General features: G+C 35.2%; 1 pseudogene; it reads left to right on the top strand.

Moving 5' to 3' along the window:
- LOC142303036 (olfactory receptor 2AP1-like) overlaps window positions 1–17972 on the top strand; it is a 31156-nt pseudogene extending 13184 nt beyond the window's left edge.
- The last annotated feature ends 781 nt before the right edge of the window (window positions 17973–18753 follow it).

Genomic DNA, 18753 nt, shown 5'->3' on the forward strand with positions numbered 1-18753 from the left:
GAGAAAAAGTGGAGAAAAAGTGGAGAAAAAGTGGAGAAAAAGTGGAGAATAAGTGGAGAAAAAGTGGAGAAAAAATGGAGAATAAGTGGAGAAAAAATGGAGAAAAGGTGGAGAAAAAGTGGAGAAAAAGGGGAGAAAAAGTGGAGAATAAGTGGAGAAAAAGTGGAGAAAAAGTAGAGAAAAAATGGAGAAAAAAATGGAGAAAAAGTGGAGAAAAAAATGGAGAAAAAGTGGAGAAAAAGTGGAGAAAAAGTGAAGAAAAAGTGGAGAAAAAGTGGAGAAAAAGTGGAGAAAAAATGGAGAAAAAAATGGAGAAAAAGTGGAGAAAAAAATGGAGAAAAAGTGGAGAAAAAGTGGAGAAAAAGTGGAGAAAAAGTGAAGAAAAAGTGGAGAGAAAGTGGAGAAAAAGTGGAGAAAAAATGGAGAAAAAAATGGAGAAAAAGTGGAGAAAAAGTGGAGAAAAAGTGGAGAAAAAAATGGAGAAAAAGTGGAGAAAAAGTGGAGAAAAAGTGGAGAAAAAATGGAGAAAAAGTGGAGAAAAAGTGGAGAAAAAGTGGAGAATAAATGAAGAAAAAATGGAGAAAAAGTGGAGAAAAAGTGGAGAAAAAGTGGAGAAAAGTGGAGAAAAAAATGGAGAAAAAGTGGAGAAAAAGTGGAGAAAAAGTGGAGAAAAAGTGGAGAAAAAGTGGAGAAAAAATGGAGAAAAAATGGAGAATAAGTGGAGAAAAAATGGAGAAAAAGTGGAGAAAAAGTGGAGAAAAAAAGGAGAAAAAAATGGAGAAAAAGTGGAGAAAAAGTGGAGAAAAAGTGTAGAAAAAGTGTAGAAAAAGTGTAGAAAAAGTGGAGAAAAAGTGGAGAAAAAGTGGAGAAAAAATGGAGAAAAAATGGAGAAAAAAATGAAGAAAAAGTGGAGAAAAAGTGGAGAAAAAGTGGAGAAAAAGTGGAGAATAAGTGGAGAAAAAGTGGAGAAAAAGTGGAGAAAAAGTGAAGAAAAAGTGGAGAAAAAGTGGAGAAAAAGTGGAGAAAAAGTGGAGAAAAAATGGAGAAAAAAATGGAGAAAAAGTGGAGAAAAAGTGGAGAAAAAAATGGAGAAAAAGTGGAGAAAAAGTGGAGAAAAAGTGGAGAAAAAGTGGAGAAAAAGTGAAGAAAAAGTGGAGAAAAAGTGGAGAAAAAGTGGAGAAAAAGTGGAGAAAAAATGGAGAAAAAAATGGAGAAAAAGTGGAGAAAAAGTGGAGAAAAAAATGGAGAAAAAGTGGAGAAAAAGTGGAGAAAAAAATGGAGAAAAAGTGGAGAAAAGTGGAGAAAAAGTGGAGAAAAAGTGGAGAAAAAGTGAAGAAAAAGTGGAGAAAAAGTGGAGAAAAAGTGGAGAAAAAGTGGAGAAAAAATGGAGAAAAAAATGGAGAAAAAGTGGAGAAAAAGTGGAGAAAAAAATGGAGAAAAAGTGGAGAAAAAGTGGAGAAAAAGTGGAGAAAAAGTGGAGAAAAAATGGAGAAAAAGTGGAGAAAAAATGGAGAAAAAATGGAGAAAAAGTGGAGAAAAAGTGGAGAAAAAAATGGAGAAAAAGTGGAGAAAAGTGGAGAAAAAATGGAGAAAAAGTGGAGAAAAAGTGGAGAAAAAGTGGAGAAAAAGTGGAGAAAAAGTGGAGAAAAAAATGGAGAAAAAGTGGAGAAAAAGTGGAGAATAAGTGGAGAAAAAGTGGAGAAAAAATGGAGAATAAGTGGAGAAAAAATGGAGAAAAGGTGGAGAAAAAGTGGAGAAAAAGGGGAGAAAAAGTGGAGAAAAAGTGGAGAAAAAATGGAGAATAAGTGGAGAAAAAATGGAGAAAAGGTGGAGAAAAAGTGGAGAAAAAGGGGAGAAAAAGTGGAGAATAAGTGGAGAAAAAGTGGAGAAAAAGTAGAGAAAAAATGGAGAAAAAAATGGAGAAAAAGTGGAGAAAAAATGGAGAAAAAGTGGAGAAAAAGTGGAGAAAAAGTGAAGAAAAAGTGGAGAAAAAGTGGAGAAAAAGTGGAGAAAAAGTGGAGAAAAAATGGAGAAAAAATGGAGAAAAAGTGGAGAAAAAAATGGAGAAAAAGTGGAGAAAAAGTGGAGAAAAAGTGGAGAAAAGTGAAGAAAAAGTGGAGAGAAAGTGGAGAAAAAGTGGAGAAAAAATGGAGAAAAAATGGAGAAAAAGTGGAGAAAAAGTGGAGAAAAAGTGGAGAAAAAAATGGAGAAAAAGTGGAGAAAAAGTGGAGAAAAAGTGGAAAAAAAATGGAGAAAAAGTGGAGAAAAAGTGGAGAAAAAGTGGAGAATAAATGAAGAAAAAATGGAGAAAAAGTGGAGAAAAAGTGGAGAAAAGTGGAGAAAAAGTGGAGAAAAAATGGAGAAAAAGTGGAGAAAAAGTGGAGAAAAAGTGGAGAAAAAGTGGAGAAAAAATGGAGAAAAAATGGAGAATAAGTGGAGAAAAATGGAGAAAAAGTGGAGAAAAAGTGGAGAAAAAAAGGAGAAAAAAATGGAGAAAAAGTGGAGAAAAAGTGGAGAAAAAGTGGAGAAAAAGTGTAGAAAAAGTGTAGAAAAAGTGGAGAAAAAGTGGAGAAAAAGTGGAGAAAAAATGGAGAAAAAATGGAGAAAAAAATGAAGAAAAAGTGGAGAAAAAGTGGAGAAAAAGTGGAGAAAAAGTGGAGAATAAGTGGAGAATAAGTGGAGAAAAAGTGGAGAAAAAGTGGAGAAAAAGTGAAGAAAAAGTGGAGAAAAAGTGGAGAAAAAGTGGAGAAAAAATGGAGAAAAAAATGGAGAAAAAGTGGAGAAAAAGTGGAGAAAAAAATGAAGAAAAGTGGAGAAAAAGTGGAGAAAAAGTGAAGAAAAAGTGGAGAAAAAGTGGAGAAAAAGTGGAGAAAAAGTGGAGAAAAAATGGAGAAAAAATGGAGAAAAAGTGGAGAAAAAGTGGAGAAAAAAATGAGAAAAAGTGGAGAAAAAGTGGAGAAAAAAATGGAGAAAAAGTGGAGAAAAGTGGAGAAAAAGTGGAGAAAAAAGTGGAGAAAAAGTGAAGAAAAAGTGGAGAAAAAGTGGAGAAAAGTGGAGAAAAAGTGGAGAAAAAATGGAGAAAAAAATGGAGAAAAAGTGGAGAAAAAGTGGAGAAAAAATGGAGAAAAAGTGGAGAAAAAGTGGAGAAAAAGTGGAGAAAAAGTGGAGAAAAAATGGAGAAAAAGTGGAGAAAAAAATGGAGAAAAAGTGGAGAAAAAGTGGAGAAAAAGTGGAGAAAAAAATGGAGAAAAAGTGGAGAAAAAGTGGAGAAAAAATGGAGAAAAAGTGGAGAAAAAGTGGAGAAAAAGTGGAGAAAAAGTGGAGAAAAAAATGGAGAAAAAGTGGAGAAAAAGTGGAGAAAAAGTGGAGAAAAAGTGGAGAAAAAATAGAGAAAAAATGGAGAAAAAATGAAGAAAAAGTGGAGAAAAAGTGGAGAAAAAGTGGAGAAAAAGTGGAGAATAAGTGGAGAAAAAGTGGAGAAAAAGTGGAGAAAAAGTGGAGAAAAAGTGGAGAAAAAAATGGAGAAAAAGTGGAGAAAAAATGGAGAAAAAGTGGAGAAAAAGTGGAGAAAAAGTGGAGAAAAAAATGGAGAAAAAGTGGAGAAAAAGTGGAGAAAAAGTGGAGAAAAAGTGGAGAATAAGTGGAGAAAAAATGGAGAAAAAGTGGAGAAAAAGTGGAGAAAAAGTGGAGAAAAAGTGGAGAAAAAATGGAGAAAAAGTGGAGAAAAAGTGGAGAAAAAGTGGAGAAAAGTGGAGAAAAAGTGGAGAAAAAAATGGAGAAAAAGTGGAGAAAAAGTGGAGAAAAAGTGGAGAAAAAGTGGAGAATAAGTGGAGAAAAAATGGAGAAAAAGTGGAGAAAAAGTGGAGAAAAAGTGGAGAAAAAGTGGAGAAAAAAATGGAGAAAAAGTGGAGAAAAAGTGGAGAAAAAGTGGAGAAAAAGTGTAGAAAAAGTGGAGAAAAAGTGGAGAAAAAATGGAGAAAAAATGGAGAAAAAATGAAGAAAAAGTGGAGAAAAAGTGGAGAAAAAGTGGAGAAAAAGTGGAGAATAAGTGGAGAATAAGTGGAGAAAAAGTGGAGAAAAAGTGAAGAAAAAGTGGAGAAAAAGTGGAGAAAAAGTGGAGAAAAAATGGAGAAAAAAATGGAGAAAAAGTGGAGAAAAAGTGGAGAAAAAATGGAGAAAAAGTGGAGAAAAAGTGGAGAAAAAGTGGAGAAAAAGTGGAGAAAAAGTGGAGAAAAAGTGAAGAAAAAGTGGAGAAAAAGTGGAGAAAAAGTGGAGAAAAAGTGGAGAAAAAATGGAGAAAAAAATGGAGAAAAAAGTGGAGAAAAAGTGGAGAAAAAAATGGAGAAAAAGTGGAGAAAAAGTGGAGAAAAAAATGGAGAAAAAGTGGAGAAAAAGTGGAGAAAAAGTGGAGAAAAGTGGAGAAAAAGTGGAGAAAAAGTGAAGAAAAAGTGGAGAAAAAAATGGAGAAAAAGTGGAGAAAAAGTGGAGAAAAAGTGGAGAAAAAGTGGAGAAAAAAATGGAGAAAAAGTGGAGAAAAAAAATGGAGAAAAAGTGGAGAAAAAGTGGAGAAAAGTGGAGAAAAAATGGAGAAAAAGTGGAGAAAAAGTGGAGAAAAAATGGAGAAAAAGTGGAGAAAAAGTGGAGAAAAAGTGGAGAAAAAGTGGAGAAAAAAATGGAGAAAAAGTGGAGAAAAAGTGGAGAAAAAGTGGAGAAAAAGTGGAGAAAAAATGGACAATAAGTGGAGAAAAAATGGAGAAAAAGTGGAGAAAAAGTGGAGAAAAAGTGGAGAAAAAGTGGAGAATAAGTGGAGAAAAAGTGGAGAAAAAATGGAGAATAAGTGGAGAAAAAATGGAGAAAAGGTGGAGAAAAAGTGGAGAAAAAGGGGAGAAAAAGTGGAGAATAAGTGGAGAAAAGTGGAGAAAAAGTAGAGAAAAAATGGAGAAAAAAATGGAGAAAAAGTGGAGAAAAAAATGGAGAAAAAGTGGAGAAAAAGTGGAGAAAAAGTGAAGAAAAAGTGGAGAAAAAGTGTAGAAAAAGTGGAGAAAAGTGGAGAAAAAATGGAGAAAAAAATGGAGAAAAAGTGGAGAAAAAAATGGAGAAAAAGTGGAGAAAAAGTGGAGAAAAAGTGGAGAAAAAGTGAAGAAAAAGTGGAGAGAAAGTGGAGAAAAAGTGGAGAAAAATGGAGAAAAAAATGGAGAAAAAGTGGAGAAAAAGTGGAGAAAAAGTGGAGAAAAAAATGGAGAAAAAGTGGAGAAAAAGTGGAGAAAAAGTGGAGAAAAAAATGGAGAAAAAGTGGAGAAAAAGTGGAGAAAAAGTGGAGAATAAATGAAGAAAAAATGGAGAAAAAGTGGAGAAAAAGTGGAGAAAAAGTGGAGAAAAGTGGAGAAAAAAATGGAGAAAAAGTGGAGAAAAAGTGGAGAAAAAGTGGAGAAAAAGTGGAGAAAAAGTGGAGAAAAAATGGAGAAAAAATGGAGAATAAGTGGAGAAAAAATGGAGAAAAAGTGGAGAAAAAGTGGAGAAAAAAAGGAGAAAAAAATGGAGAAAAAGTGGAGAAAAAGTGGAGAAAAAGTGGAGAAAAAGTGTAGAAAAAGTGTAGAAAAAGTGGAGAAAAAGTGGAGAAAAAGTGGAGAAAAAATGGAGAAAAAGTGGAGAAAAAGTGGAGAAAAAAATGGAGAAAAAGTGGAGAAAAAGTGGAGAAAAAGTGGAGAAAAAATGGAGAAAAAGTGGAGAAAAAGTGGAGAAAAAGTGGAGAAAAGTGGAGAAAAATAGAGAAAAATGGAGAAAAAATGAAGAAAAAGTGGAGAAAAAGTGGAGAAAAAGTGGAGAAAAAGTGGAGAATAAGTGGAGAAAAAGTGGAGAAAAAGTGGAGAAAAAGTGGAGAAAAAGTGGAGAAAAAGTGGAGAAAAAAATGGAGAAAAAGTGGAGAAAAAAATGGAGAAAAAGTGGAGAAAAAGTGGAGAAAAAGTGGAGAAAAAAATGGAGAAAAAGTGGAGAAAAAGTGGAGAAAAAGTGGAGAATAAGTGGAGAAAAAATGGAGAAAAAGTGGAGAAAAAGTGGAGAAAAAGTGGAGAAAAAGTGGAGAAAAAATGGAGAAAAAGTGGAGAAAAAGTGGAGAAAAAGTGGAGAAAAATTGTAGAAAAAGTGTAGAAAAGTGGAGAAAAAGTGGAGAAAAATGGAGAAAAAATGGAGAAAAAAATGAAGAAAAAGTGGAGAAAAAGTGGAGAAAAAGTGGAGAAAAAGTGGAGAATAAGTGGAGAATAAGTGGAGAAAAAGTGGAGAAAAAGTGGAGAAAAAGTGAAGAAAAAGTGGAGAAAAAGTGGAGAAAAAGTGGGAGAAAAATGGAGAAAAAATGGAGAAAAAGTGGAGAAAAAGTGGAGAAAAAATGGAGAAAAAGTGGAGAAAAAGTGGAGAAAAAGTGGAGAAAAAGTGGAGAAAAAGTGAAGAAAAAGTGGAGAAAAAGTGTAGAAAAAGTGGAGAAAAAGTGGAGAAAAATGGAGAAAAAAATGGAGAAAAAGTGGAGAAAAAGTGGAGAAAAAAATGGAGAAAAAGTGGAGAAAAAGTGGAGAAAAAAGTGGAGAAAAAGTGGAGAAAAAGTGGAGAAAAAGTGGAGAAAAAGTGAAGAAAAAGTGGAGAAAAAGTGGAGAAAAAGTGGAGAAAAAGTGGAGAAAAAGTGGAGAAAAAATGGAGAAAAAGTGGAGAAAAAGTGGAGAAAAAGTGGAGAAAAAGTGGAGAAAAAGTGGAGAAAAAAATGGAGAAAAAGTGGAGAAAAAATGGAGAAAAAGTGGAGAAAAAGTGGAGAAAAAGTGGAGAAAAAATGGAGAAAAAATGGAGAAAAAGTGGAGAAAAAGTGGAGAATAAGTGGAGAAAAATGGAGAAAAATGGAGAAAAAGTGGAGAAAAAGTGGAGAAAAAGTGGAGAAAAAGTGGAGAAAAAGTGGAGAAAAAAGGAGAAAAAATGGAGAAAAAGTGGAGAAAAAGTGGAGAAAAAAATGGAGAAAAAGTGGAGAAAGAGTGGAGAAAAAGTGGAGAAAAAGTGAAGAAAAAGTGGAGAAAAAGTGGAGAAAAAGTGGAGAAAAATGGAGAAAAATGGAGAAAAAGTGGAGAAAAAAATGGAGAAAAAGTGGAGAAAAAGTGGAGAAAAAGTGGAGAAAAAATGGAGAAAAAGTGGAGAAAAAGTGGAGAAAAAGTGGAGAATAAGTGGAGAAAAAATGGAGAAAAAGTGGAGAAAAAGTGGAGAAAAAGTGGAGAAAAAAATGGAGAAAAGTGGAGAAAAAGTGGAGAAAAAGTGGAGAAAAAGTGTAGAAAAGTGTAGAAAAAGTGGAGAAAAAGTGGAGAAAAAATGGAGAAAAAATGGAGAAAAAATGAAGAAAAAGTGGAGAAAAAGTGGAGAAAAAGTGGAGAAAAAGTGGAGAATAAGTGGAGAATAAGTGGAGAAAAAGTGGAGAAAAAGTGGAGAAAAAGTGGAGAAAAAGTGAAGAAAAAGTGGAGAAAAAGTGGAGAAAAAGTGGAGAAAAAATGGAGAAAAAATGGAGAAAAAGTGGAGAAAAAATGGAGAAAAAGTGGAGAAAAAGTGGAGAAAAAGTGGAGAAAAAGTGGAGAAAAAGTGAAGAAAAAGTGGAGAAAAAGTGGAGAAAAAGTGGAGAAAAAGTGGAGAAAAAATGGAGAAAAAAATGGAGAAAAAAGTGGAGAAAAAGTGGAGAAAAAAATGGAGAAAAAGTGGAGAAAAAGTGGAGAAAAAAATGGAGAAAAAGTGGAGAAAAAGTGGAGAAAAAGTGGAGAAAAAGTGGAGAAAAAGTGGAGAAAAAGTGAAGAAGAAGTGGAGAAAAAGTGGAGAAAAAGTGGAGAAAAAATGGAGAAAAAGTGGAGAAAAAGTGGAGAAAAAGTGGAGAAAAAGTGGAGAAAAAAATGGAGAAAAAGTGGAGAAAAAATGGAGAAAAAGTGGAGAAAAAGTGGAGAAAAAGTGGAGAAAAAAATGGAGAAAAAGTGGAGAAAAAGTGGAGAAAAAATGGAGAAAAAGTGGAGAAAAAGTGGAGAAAAAGTGGAGAAAAAGTGGAGAAAAAAATGGAGAAAAAGTGGAGAAAAAGTGGAGAAAAAGTGGAGAAAAAGTGGAGAAAAAATGGACAATAAGTGGAGAAAAAATGGAGAAAAAGTGGAGAAAAAGTGGAGAAAAAGTGGAGAAAAAGTGGAGAATAAGTGGAGAAAAAGTGGAGAAAAAATGGAGAATAAGTGGAGAAAAAATGGAGAAAAGGTGGAGAAAAAGTGGAGAAAAAGGGGAGAAAAAGTGGAGAATAAGTGGAGAAAAAGTGGAGAAAAAGTGGAGAAAAAGTAGAGAAAAAATGGAGAAAAAAATGGAGAAAAAGTGGAGAAAAAAGTGGAGAAAAAGTGGAGAAAAAGTGGAGAAAAAGTGAAGAAAAAGTGGAGAAAAAGTGGAGAAAAAGTGGAGAAAAAGTGGAGAAAAAATGGAGAAAAAAATGGAGAAAAAGTGGAGAAAAAAATGGAGAAAAAGTGGAGAAAAAGTGGAGAAAAAGTGGAGAAAAAGTGAAGAAAAAGTGGAGAGAAAGTGGAGAAAAAGTGGAGAAAAAATGGAGAAAAAAATGGAGAAAAAGTGGAGAAAAAGTGGAGAAAAAGTGGAGAAAAAAATGGAGAAAAAGTGGAGAAAAAGTGGAGAAAAAGTGGAGAAAAAAATGGAGAAAAAGTGGAGAAAAAGTGGAGAAAAAGTGGAGAATAAATGAAGAAAAAATGGAGAAAAAGTGGAGAAAAAGTGGAGAAAAAGTGGAGAAAAAGTGGAGAAAAAAATGGAGAAAAAGTGGAGAAAAAGTGGAGAAAAAGTGGAGAAAAAGTGGAGAAAAAGTGGAGAAAAATGGAGAAAAAATGGAGAATAAGTGGAGAAAAATGGAGAAAAAGTGGAGAAAAAGTGGAGAAAAAAGGAGAAAAAATGGAGAAAAAGTGGAGAAAAAGTGGAGAAAAAGTGGAGAAAAAGTGTAGAAAAAGTGTAGAAAAAGTGGAGAAAAAGTGGAGAAAAAGTGGAGAAAAAATGGAGAAAAAATGGAGAAAAAAATGAAGAAAAAGTGGAGAAAAGTGGAGAAAAAGTGGAGAAAAAGTGAAGAAAAAGTGGAGAGAAAGTGGAGAAAAAGTGGAGAAAAAATGGAGAAAAAATGGAGAAAAAGTGGAGAAAAAGTGGAGAAAAAGTGGAGAAAAAAATGGAGAAAAAGTGGAGAAAAAGTGGAGAAAAAGTGGAGAAAAAAATGGAGAAAAAGTGGAGAAAAAGTGGAGAATAAATGAAGAAAAAATGGAGAAAAAGTGGAGAAAAAGTGGAGAAAAAGTGGAGAAAAAGTGGAGAAAAAAATGGAGAAAAAGTGGAGAAAAAGTGGAGAAAAAGTGGAGAAAAAGTGGAGAAAAAGTGGAGAAAAAATGGAGAAAAAATGGAGAATAAGTGGAGAAAAAATGGAGAAAAAGTGGAGAAAAAGTGGAGAAAAAAAGGAGAAAAAAATGGAGAAAAAGTGGAGAAAAAGTGGAGAAAAAGTGGAGAAAAAGTGGAGAAAAAGTGGAGAAAAAGTGGAGAAAAAGTGGAGAAAAAATGGAGAAAAAGTGGAGAAAAAGTGGAGAAAAAAATGGAGAAAAAGTGGAGAAAAAGTGGAGAAAAAGTGGAGAAAAAAATGGAGAAAAAGTGGAGAAAAAGTGGAGAAAAAGTGGAGAAAAAGTGGAGAAAAAATAGAGAAAAAATGGAGAAAAAAATGAAGAAAAAGTGGAGAAAAAGTGGAGAAAAAGTGGAGAAAAAGTGGAGAAAAAGTGAAGAATAAGTGGAGAAAAAGTGGAGAAAAAGTGGAGAAAAAGTGGAGAAAAAGTGGAGAAAAAGTGGAGAAAAAGTGGAGAAAAAATGGAGAAAAAGTGGAGAAAAAAATGGAGAAAAAGTGGAGAAAAAGTGGAGAAAAAGTGGAGAAAAAAATGGAGAAAAAGTGGAGAAAAAGTGGAGAAAAAGTGGAGAATAAGTGGAGAAAAAATGGAGAAAAAGTGGAGAAAAAGTGGAGAAAAAAGTGGAGAAAAAGTGGAGAAAAAAATGGAGAAAAAGTGGAGAAAAAGTGGAGAAAAAGTGGAGAAAAAGTGTAGAAAAAGTGTAGAAAAAGTGGAGAAAAAGTGGAGAAAAAATGGAGAAAAAATGGAGAAAAAATGAAGAAAAAGTGGAGAAAAAGTGGAGAAAAAGTGGAGAAAAAGTGGAGAATAAGTGGAGAATAAGTGGAGAAAAAGTGGAGAAAAAGTGGAGAAAAAGTGAAGAAAAAGTGGAGAAAAAGTGGAGAAAAAGTGGAGAAAAAATGGAGAAAAAAATGGAGAAAAAGTGGAGAAAAAGTGGAGAAAAAAATGGAGAAAAAGTGGAGAAAAAGTGGAGAAAAAGTGGAGAAAAAGTGGAGAAAAAGTGAAGAAAAAGTGGAGAAAAAGTGTAGAAAAAGTGGAGAAAAAGTGGAGAAAAAATGGAGAAAAAAATGGAGAAAAAAGTGGAGAAAAAGTGGAGAAAAAAATGGAGAAAAAGTGGAGAAAAAGTGGAGAAAAAAGTGGAGAAAAAGTGGAGAAAAAGTGGAGAAAAAGTGGAGAAAAAGTGGAGAAAAAGTGAAGAAAAAGTGGAGAAAAAGTGGAGAAAAAGTGGAGAAAAAGTGGAGAAAAAATGGAGAAAAAAATGGAGAAAAAGTGGAGAAAAAGTGGAGAAAAAAATGGAGAAAAAGTGGAGAAAAAGTGGAGAAAAAGTGGAGAAAAAAATGGAGAAAAAGTGGAGAAAAAAATGGAGAAAAAGTGGAGAAAAAGTGGAGAAAAAGTGGAGAAAAAAATGGAGAAAAAGTGGAGAAAAAGTGGAGAAAAAATGGAGAAAAAGTGGAGAAAAAGTGGAGAAAAAGTGGAGAAAAAGTGGAGAAAAAGTGGAGAAAAAAATGGAGAAAAAGTGGAGAAAAAGTGGAGAAAAAGTGGAGAAAAAGTGGAGAAAAAATGGAGAAAAAATGGAGAAAAAAATGAAGAAAAAGTGGAGAAAAAGTGGAGAAAAAGTGGAGAAAAAGTGGAGAATAAGTGGAGAAAAAGTGGAGAAAAAGTGGAGAAAAAGTGGAGAAAAAGTGGAGAAAAAAATGGAGAAAAAGTGGAGAAAAAAATGGAGAAAAAGTGGAGAAAAAGTGGAGAAAAAGTGGAGAAAAAAATGGAGAAAAAGTGGAGAAAAAGTGGAGAAAAAGTGGAGAATAAGTGGAGAAAAAATGGAGAAAAAATGGAGAAAAAGTGGAGAAAAAGTGGAGAAAAAGTGGAGAAAAAGTGGAGAAAAAGTGGAGAAAAAAAGGAGAAAAAAATGGACAAAAAGTGGAGAAAAAGTGGAGAAAAAAATGGAGAAAAAGTGGAGAAAGAGTGGAGAAAAAGTGGAGAAAAAGTGAAGAAAAAGTGGAGAAAAAGTGGAGAAAAAGTGGAGAAAAAATGGAGAAAAAAATGGAGAAAAAGTGGAGAAAAAAATGGAGAAAAAGTGGAGAAAAAGTGGAGAAAAAGTGGAGAAAAAAATGGAGAAAAAGTGGAGAAAAAGTGGAGAAAAAGTGGAGAAAAAGTGGAGAATAAGTGGAGAAAAAAATGGAGAAAAAGTGGAGAAAAAGTGGAGAAAAAGTGGAGAAAAAGTGGAGAAAAAAATGGAGAAAAAGTGGAGAAAAAGTGGAGAAAAAGTGGAGAAAAAGTGTAGAAAAAGTGTAGAAAAAGTGGAGAAAAAGTGGAGAAAAAATGGAGAAAAAATGGAGAAAAAAATGAAGAAAAAGTGGAGAAAAAGTGGAGAAAAAGTGGAGAAAAAGTGGAGAATAAGTGGAGAATAAGTGGAGAAAAAGTGGAGAAAAAGTGGAGAAAAAGTGGAGAAAAAGTGAAGAAAAAGTGGAGAAAAAGTGGAGAAAAAGTGGAGAAAAAATGGAGAAAAAAATGGAGAAAAAGTGGAGAAAAAGTGGAGAAAAAAATGGAGAAAAAGTGGAGAAAAAGTGGAGAAAAAGTGGAGAAAAAGTGGAGAAAAAGTGGAGAAAAAGTGAAGAAAAAGTGGAGAAAAAGTGGAGAAAAAGTGGAGAAAAAGTGGAGAAAAAATGGAGAAAAAAATGGAGAAAAAAGTGGAGAAAAAGTGGAGAAAAAAATGGAGAAAAAGTGGAGAAAAAGTGGAGAAAAAAATGGAGAAAAAGTGGAGAAAAAGTGGAGAAAAAGTGGAGAAAAAGTGGAGAAAAAGTGGAGAAAAAGTGAAGAAGAAGTGGAGAAAAAGTGGAGAAAAAGTGGAGAAAAAAATGGAGAAAAAGTGGAGAAAAAGTGGAGAAAAAGTGGAGAAAAAGTGGAGAAAAAAATGGAGAAAAAGTGGAGAAAAAAATGGAGAAAAAGTGGAGAAAAAGTGGAGAAAAAGTGGAGAAAAAAATGGAGAAAAAGTGGAGAAAAAGTGGAGAAAAAAATGGAGAAAAAGTGGAGAAAAAGTGGAGAAAAAGTGGAGAAAAAGTGGAGAAAAAAAGGAGAAAAAGTGGAGAAAAAGTGGAGAAAAAGTGGAGAAAAAATGGACAATAAGTGGAGAAAAAATGGAGAAAAAGTGGAGAAAAAGTGGAGAAAAAGTGGAGAAAAAGTGGAGAATAAGTGGAGAAAAAGTGGAGAAAAAATGGAGAATAAGTGGAGAAAAAATGGAGAAAAGGTGGAGAAAAAGTGGAGAAAAAGGGGAGAAAAAGTGGAGAATAAGTGGAGAAAAAGTGGAGAAAAAGTGGAGAAAAAGTAGAGAAAAAATGGAGAAAAAAATGGAGAAAAAGTGGAGAAAAAAGTGGAGAAAAAGTGGAGAAAAAGTGGAGAAAAAGTGAAGAAAAAGTGGAGAAAAAGTGGAGAAAAAGTGGAGAAAAAGTGGAGAAAAAATGGAGAAAAAAATGGAGAAAAAGTGGAGAAAAAAATGGAGAAAAAGTGGAGAAAAAGTGGAGAAAAAGTGGAGAAAAAGTGAAGAAAAAGTGGAGAGAAAGTGGAGAAAAAGTGGAGAAAAAATGGAGAAAAAAATGGAGAAAAAGTGGAGAAAAAGTGGAGAAAAAGTGGAGAAAAAAATGGAGAAAAAGTGGAGAAAAAGTGGAGAAAAAGTGGAGAATAAATGAAGAAAAAATGGAGAAAAAGTGGAGAAAAAGTGGAGAAAAAGTGGAGAAAAAGTGGAGAAAAAAATGGAGAAAAAGTGGAGAAAAAGTGGAGAAAAAGTGGAGAAAAAGTGGAGAAAAAGTGGAGAAAAAATGGAGAAAAAATGGAGAATAAGTGGAGAAAAAATGGAGAAAAAGTGGAGAAAAAGTGGAGAAAAAAAGGAGAAAAAAATGGAGAAAAAGTGGAGAAAAAGTGGAGAAAAAGTGGAGAAAAAGTGGAGAAAAAGTGGAGAAAAAGTGGAGAAAAAATGGAGAAAAAATGGAGAAAAAAATGAAGAAAAAGTGGAGAAAAAGTGGAGAAAAAGTGGAGAAAAAGTGGAGAATAAGTGGAGAATAAGTGGAGAAAAAGTGGAGAAAAAGTGGAGAAAAAGTGAAGAAAAAGTGGAGAAAAAGTGGAGAAAAAGTGGAGAAAAAGTGGAGAAAAAATGGAGAAAAAATGGAGAAAAAGTGGAGAAAAAGTGGAGAAAAAAATGGAGAAAAAGTGGAGAAAAAGTGGAGAAAAAGTGGAGAAAAAGTGAAGAAAAAGTGGAGAAAAAGTGGAGAAAAAGTGGAGAAAAAGTGGAGAAAAAGTGGAGAAAAAATGGAGAAAAAAATGGAGAAAAAGTGGAGAAAAAAATGGAGAAAAAGTGGAGAAAAAGTGGAGAAAAAAATGGAGAAAAAGTGGAGAAAAGTGGAGAAAAAGTGGAGAAAAAGTGGAGAAAAAGTGAAGAAAAAGTGGAGAAAAAGTGGAGAAAAAGTGGAGAAAAAAATGGAGAAAAAGTGGAGAAAAAGTGGAGAAAAAGTGGAGAAAAAGTGGAGAAAAAAATGGAGAAAAAGTGGAGAAAAAAATGGAGAAAAAGTGGAGAAAAAGTGGAGAAAAAGTGGAGAAAAAAATGGAGAAAAAGTGGAGAAAAAGTGGAGAAAAAAATGGAGAAAAAGTGGAGAAAAAGTGGAGAAAAAGTGGAGAAAAAAATGGAGAAAAAGTGGAGAAAAAGTGGAGAAAAAGTGGAGAAAAAGTGGAGAAAAAATAGAGAAAAAATGGAGAAAAAAATGAAGAAAAAGTGGAGAAAAAGTGGAGAAAAAGTGGAGAAAAAGTGGAGAATAAGTGGAGAAAAAGTGGAGAAAAAGTGGAGAAAAAGTGGAGAAAAAGTGGAGAAAAAAATGGAGAAAAAGTGGAGAAAAAAATGGAGAAAAAGTGGAGAAAAAGTGGAGAAAAAGTGGAGAAAAAAATGGAGAAAAAGTGGAGGAAAAAGTGGAGAAAAAGTGGAGAATAAGTGGAGAAAAAATGGAGAAAAAGTGGAGAAAAAGTGGAGAAAAAGTGGAGAAAAAGTGGAGAAAAAAATGGAGAAAAAGTGGAGAAAAAGTGGAGAAAAAGTGGAGAAAAAGTGTAGAAAAAGTGTAGAAAAAGTGTAGAAAAAATGGAGAAAAAATGGAGAAAAAAATGAAGAAAAAGTGGAGAAAAAGTGGAGAAAAAGTGGAGAAAAAGTGGAGAATAAGTGGAGAATAAGTGGAGAAAAAGTGGAGAAAAAGTGGAGAAAAAGTGAAGAAAAAGTGGAGAAAAAGTGGAGAAAAAGTGGAGAAAAAATGGAGAAAAAAATGGAGAAAAAGTGGAGAAAAAGTGGAGAAAAAAATGGAGAAAAAGTGGAGAAAAAGTGGAGAAAAAGTGGAGAAAAAGTGGAGAAAAAGTGAAGAAAAAGTGGAGAAAAAGTGTAGAAAAAGTGGAGAAAAAGTGGAGAAAAAATGGAGAAAAAAATGGAGAAAAAAGTGGAGAAAAAGTGGAGAAAAAAATGGAGAAAAAGTGGAGAAAAAGTGGAGAAAAAAATGGAGAAAAAGTGGAGAAAAAGTGGAGAAAAAGTGGAGAAAAAGTGGAGAAAAAGTGGAGAAAAAGTGAAGAAAAAGTGGAGAAAAAGTGGAGAAAAAGTGGAGAAAAAATGGAGAAAAAAATGGAGAAAAAGTGGAGAAAAAGTAGAGAAAAAAATGGAGAAAAAGTGGAGAAAAAGTGGAGAAAAAGTGGAGAAAAAAATGGAGAAAAAGTGGAGAAAAAAATGGAGAAAAAGTGGAGAAAAAGTGGAGAAAAAGTGGAGAAAAAAATGGAGAAAAAGTGGAGAAAAAGTGGAGAAAAAATGGAGAAAAAGTGGAGAAAAAGTGGAGAAAAAGTGGAGAAAAAGTGGAGAAAAAAATGGAGAAAAAGTGGAGAAAAAGTGGAGAAAAAGTGGAGAAAAAGTGGAGAAAAAATGGAGAAAAAATGGAGAAAAAAATGAAGAAAAAGTGGAGAAAAAGTGGAGAAAAAGTGGAGAAAAAGTGGAGAATAAGTGGAGAAAAAGTGGAGAAAAAGTGGAGAAAAAGTGGAGAAAAAGTGGAGAAAAAGTGGAGAAAAAAATGGAGAAAAAGTGGAGAAAAAAATGGAGAAAAAGTGGAGAAAAAGTGGAGAAAAAGTGGAGAAAAAAATGGAGAAAAAGTGGAGAAAAAGTGGAGAAAAAGTGGAGAATAAGTGGAGAAAAAATGGAGAAAAAATGGAGAAAAAGTGGAGAAAAAGTGGAGAAAAAGTGGAGAAAAAGTGGAGAAAAAGTGGAGAAAAAAAGGAGAAAAAAATGGAGAAAAAGTGGAGAAAAAGTGGAGAAAAAAATGGAGAAAAAGTGGAGAAAGAGTGGAGAAAAAGTGGAGAAAAAGTGAAGAAAAAGTGGAGAAAAAGTGGAGAAAAAGTGGAGAAAAAATGGAGAAAAAAATGGAGAAAAAGTGGAGAAAAAGTGGAGAAATAGTGGAGAAAAAAATGGAGAAAAAGTGGAGAAAAAGTGGAGAAAAAAATGGAGAAAAAGTGGAGAAAAAGTGGAGAAAAAGTGGAGAAAAAGTAGAGAAAAAATTGAGAAAAAAATGGAGAAAAAGTGGAGAAAAAGTGGAGAAAAAGTGGAGAAAAAGTGGAGAAAAAATGGAGAAAAAAATGTAGAAAAAGTGGAGAAAAAATGTAGAAAAAGTGGAGAAAAAATGGAGAAAAAGTGGAGAGAAAGTGGAGCACCCTTTGGTGCCTTTCATGTGGCACTAAGGGGTGCTTAGCTTTGTATTTAGCCAAAAAAATGAAAAAAAAAAATGACGTAGGGTTCCCCCTAGTTTTGTAGCCAGCTAGGGTAAAGCAGACGGCTGCAGCCTGCAGACCACAGCTGGCAACCTCACCTTGGCTGGTAATCCAAAACTGAGGGCACCCCACGCTATTTTAAATTAAATAAATAATTAAAAAAAAAACACGTAGGGGTCCCCCAAAATTGGATCACCAGCCAAGGTAAAGCAGACAGCTGGGGCCTGATATTCTCAGACTAGGGAGGTCCATGGTTATTGGACTCTCCCCAGCCTAAAAATACCAGGACGCAGCCGCCCCAGAAGTGGCGCATCCATTAGATGCGCCAATCCTGGTGCTTCGCCCCAGCTCATCCCGCGCCCTGGTGCGGTGGCAAACGGGGTAATATATGGGGTTAATACCAGATGTGTAATGTCACCTGGCATCAAGCCCTGGGGTTGGTGAGGTCAGGCGTCTATCAGATACCCGACATCACCAACCCAGTCAGTAATAAAAGAAAATAGACGACAAACACATTTTTATTTGAAAAAACACTCCCCAAAACATTCCCCCTTTAACCAATTTATTAGAATGAAAAACAAATCCAGGTCTGCTGTAATCCAAGGGGTTGCCATGACGATCCACACTGTCACAGTCAATGAAGAGCAGGATGTTCCCCATTGGCTGGGAGAGCAGTGCAGTGACCTGAGCTAACATCAATGGGTCAGCCCAGGTCACTGCAGGGGATGACAAGTGCTACTGTCAGCGAGGTACATTACCTGCGCTGATCTCCAGCACACTGACAGCCCCTGTCACTGAGTTCAATGACCGGCGCCTTCACACCAAGTATCGCGAGAGGCCCGTGACGTCACCGCCAGTCAGTCTCGGGTCGGAAGCGAGAGAAGGTGATGTGACAAGCGGCGGCCATGGAGGACAGTGACAGCGCTGAGGTCGGGATGGCGGGACTTCATCACCGCAGGTAAGCCGAGCGGGACCATGTGTGTGTGTGTGTGTGTGTGTGTATGTATGTGTACATGCCGCGGGCAGGAGGGGGCGGAGCGAGCTGAGCGGGGAAGTGTGGGCTTCCTGCACGTAACTAGGTTAAACATTGGGTTACTAACCAAAGCGCTTTGCTTGGATACCCGATGTTTATCTTGGTTACCAGCTTCTGGCAGGCTGCCAGCGATGGCTCCTGCACACTGTAGCTGTAAAAAGCCCTGCTTTTTGCTGCTAGAACCGTTCTCGAACGTATCTAGAACTATCGAGCTTTTGCAAAAAGCTCGAGTTCTAGTTCGATCTCGAACAGCCCCCAAAATCACTCGAGCCTAGAACTGGAGAACCTCGAACCGCGAACCGCGCTCAACTCTACTCTTGACCACTTCTTTTGTGATCTCGCTCCCATCCTTGAACTCTCTTGCTCCGACACCTCGACTGTGGAATTCGAAGTCTTTACTCAAACTAATCCTGTCTTTATCTTTACCTTTATTTACATTGTAGTGACTTATTTCAATATTTTCCTGGCCATAGTGAAGATTTCTTCCAAATCTGGACGTCAGAAGGCTTTCGCTACCTGTAGCTCCCACCTGACTGTCGTGTGCACATATTACGGCACCATGATCATATCACGTCACCCCGAACAGGCAGCAGTCAATAACAGTCAACAAGATTCTTTCCCTGCTGTACAGTGTGGTGACCCCATTACTAAATCCAATCATTTATAGTCTGAGGAACCAAGAAATACACAATTCACTCTCATCATTTTTAAAAAGGAAAAATAAACACAACTTTTTTTGTAATTACCAAAACAAAAGATAAGAATTCATCTTTTTGTTTGTGCGTCTTGTGTGGATTTTTATTTCCGTCACAAATTCCATGTCAACTGTGATCCAAAGGAATATTTTTTTTTAAAGAAAAGATTCAATAGTTTATTAAAGTGAATGAACAAAATGGAAATATAAATCACATCAATTTGGTGTGACCACCCTTTGACTTTAACACTTAACTTGATTTTGAAATTTAACAAATCAATTTTTCGACGTACACTTGTGCAAAGTCAGAGATCTTGTAGGATTATATTCAGGTGTATGAGTAACAAATTATGTCAACCATGTGAAAATCATCATTTTCATAAACGAAAGGCTGCTGTTAAGTCTTTGGTAGAGATGAGCGAACCGGTCCCGGTTCGGCTCGAGGTCGGCTCGCCGAACGGGGGTCCCGTTCGAGTTCGGTTCGTCGAACGTTCGACGAACCGAACTCGAACGTATAGGCTAGAATGGGAGGCAATCACAAACACATAAAAATGCATGATAAATGTACACAAACAGTTAATAAACATTGCCATAACACTTACCGGTCCTCGCGATCCCTTCTGCACTCTGTCTCCTGCCGCTATTCCATCCGATGATCGCTGAATCCTCCCGTCACCGGCACTGCCAGCAGAGATGCAGGACCTGTCGTGACGTCAGAATAGCCATGTGACCAGTCACGTGGCTATTATCTCATTGGCTACAGACTGGTCACATGACTATGACACGTCATGTAGGACCTGCGAGTGCATCTCTCCGGTACACGGTGCACATATGTGTATCGCCGTGTA

This window comes from Anomaloglossus baeobatrachus, chromosome 4 (genome assembly GCF_048569485.1).
Source record: "Anomaloglossus baeobatrachus isolate aAnoBae1 chromosome 4, aAnoBae1.hap1, whole genome shotgun sequence".
Lineage (NCBI taxonomy): Eukaryota > Metazoa > Chordata > Amphibia > Anura > Aromobatidae > Anomaloglossus > Anomaloglossus baeobatrachus.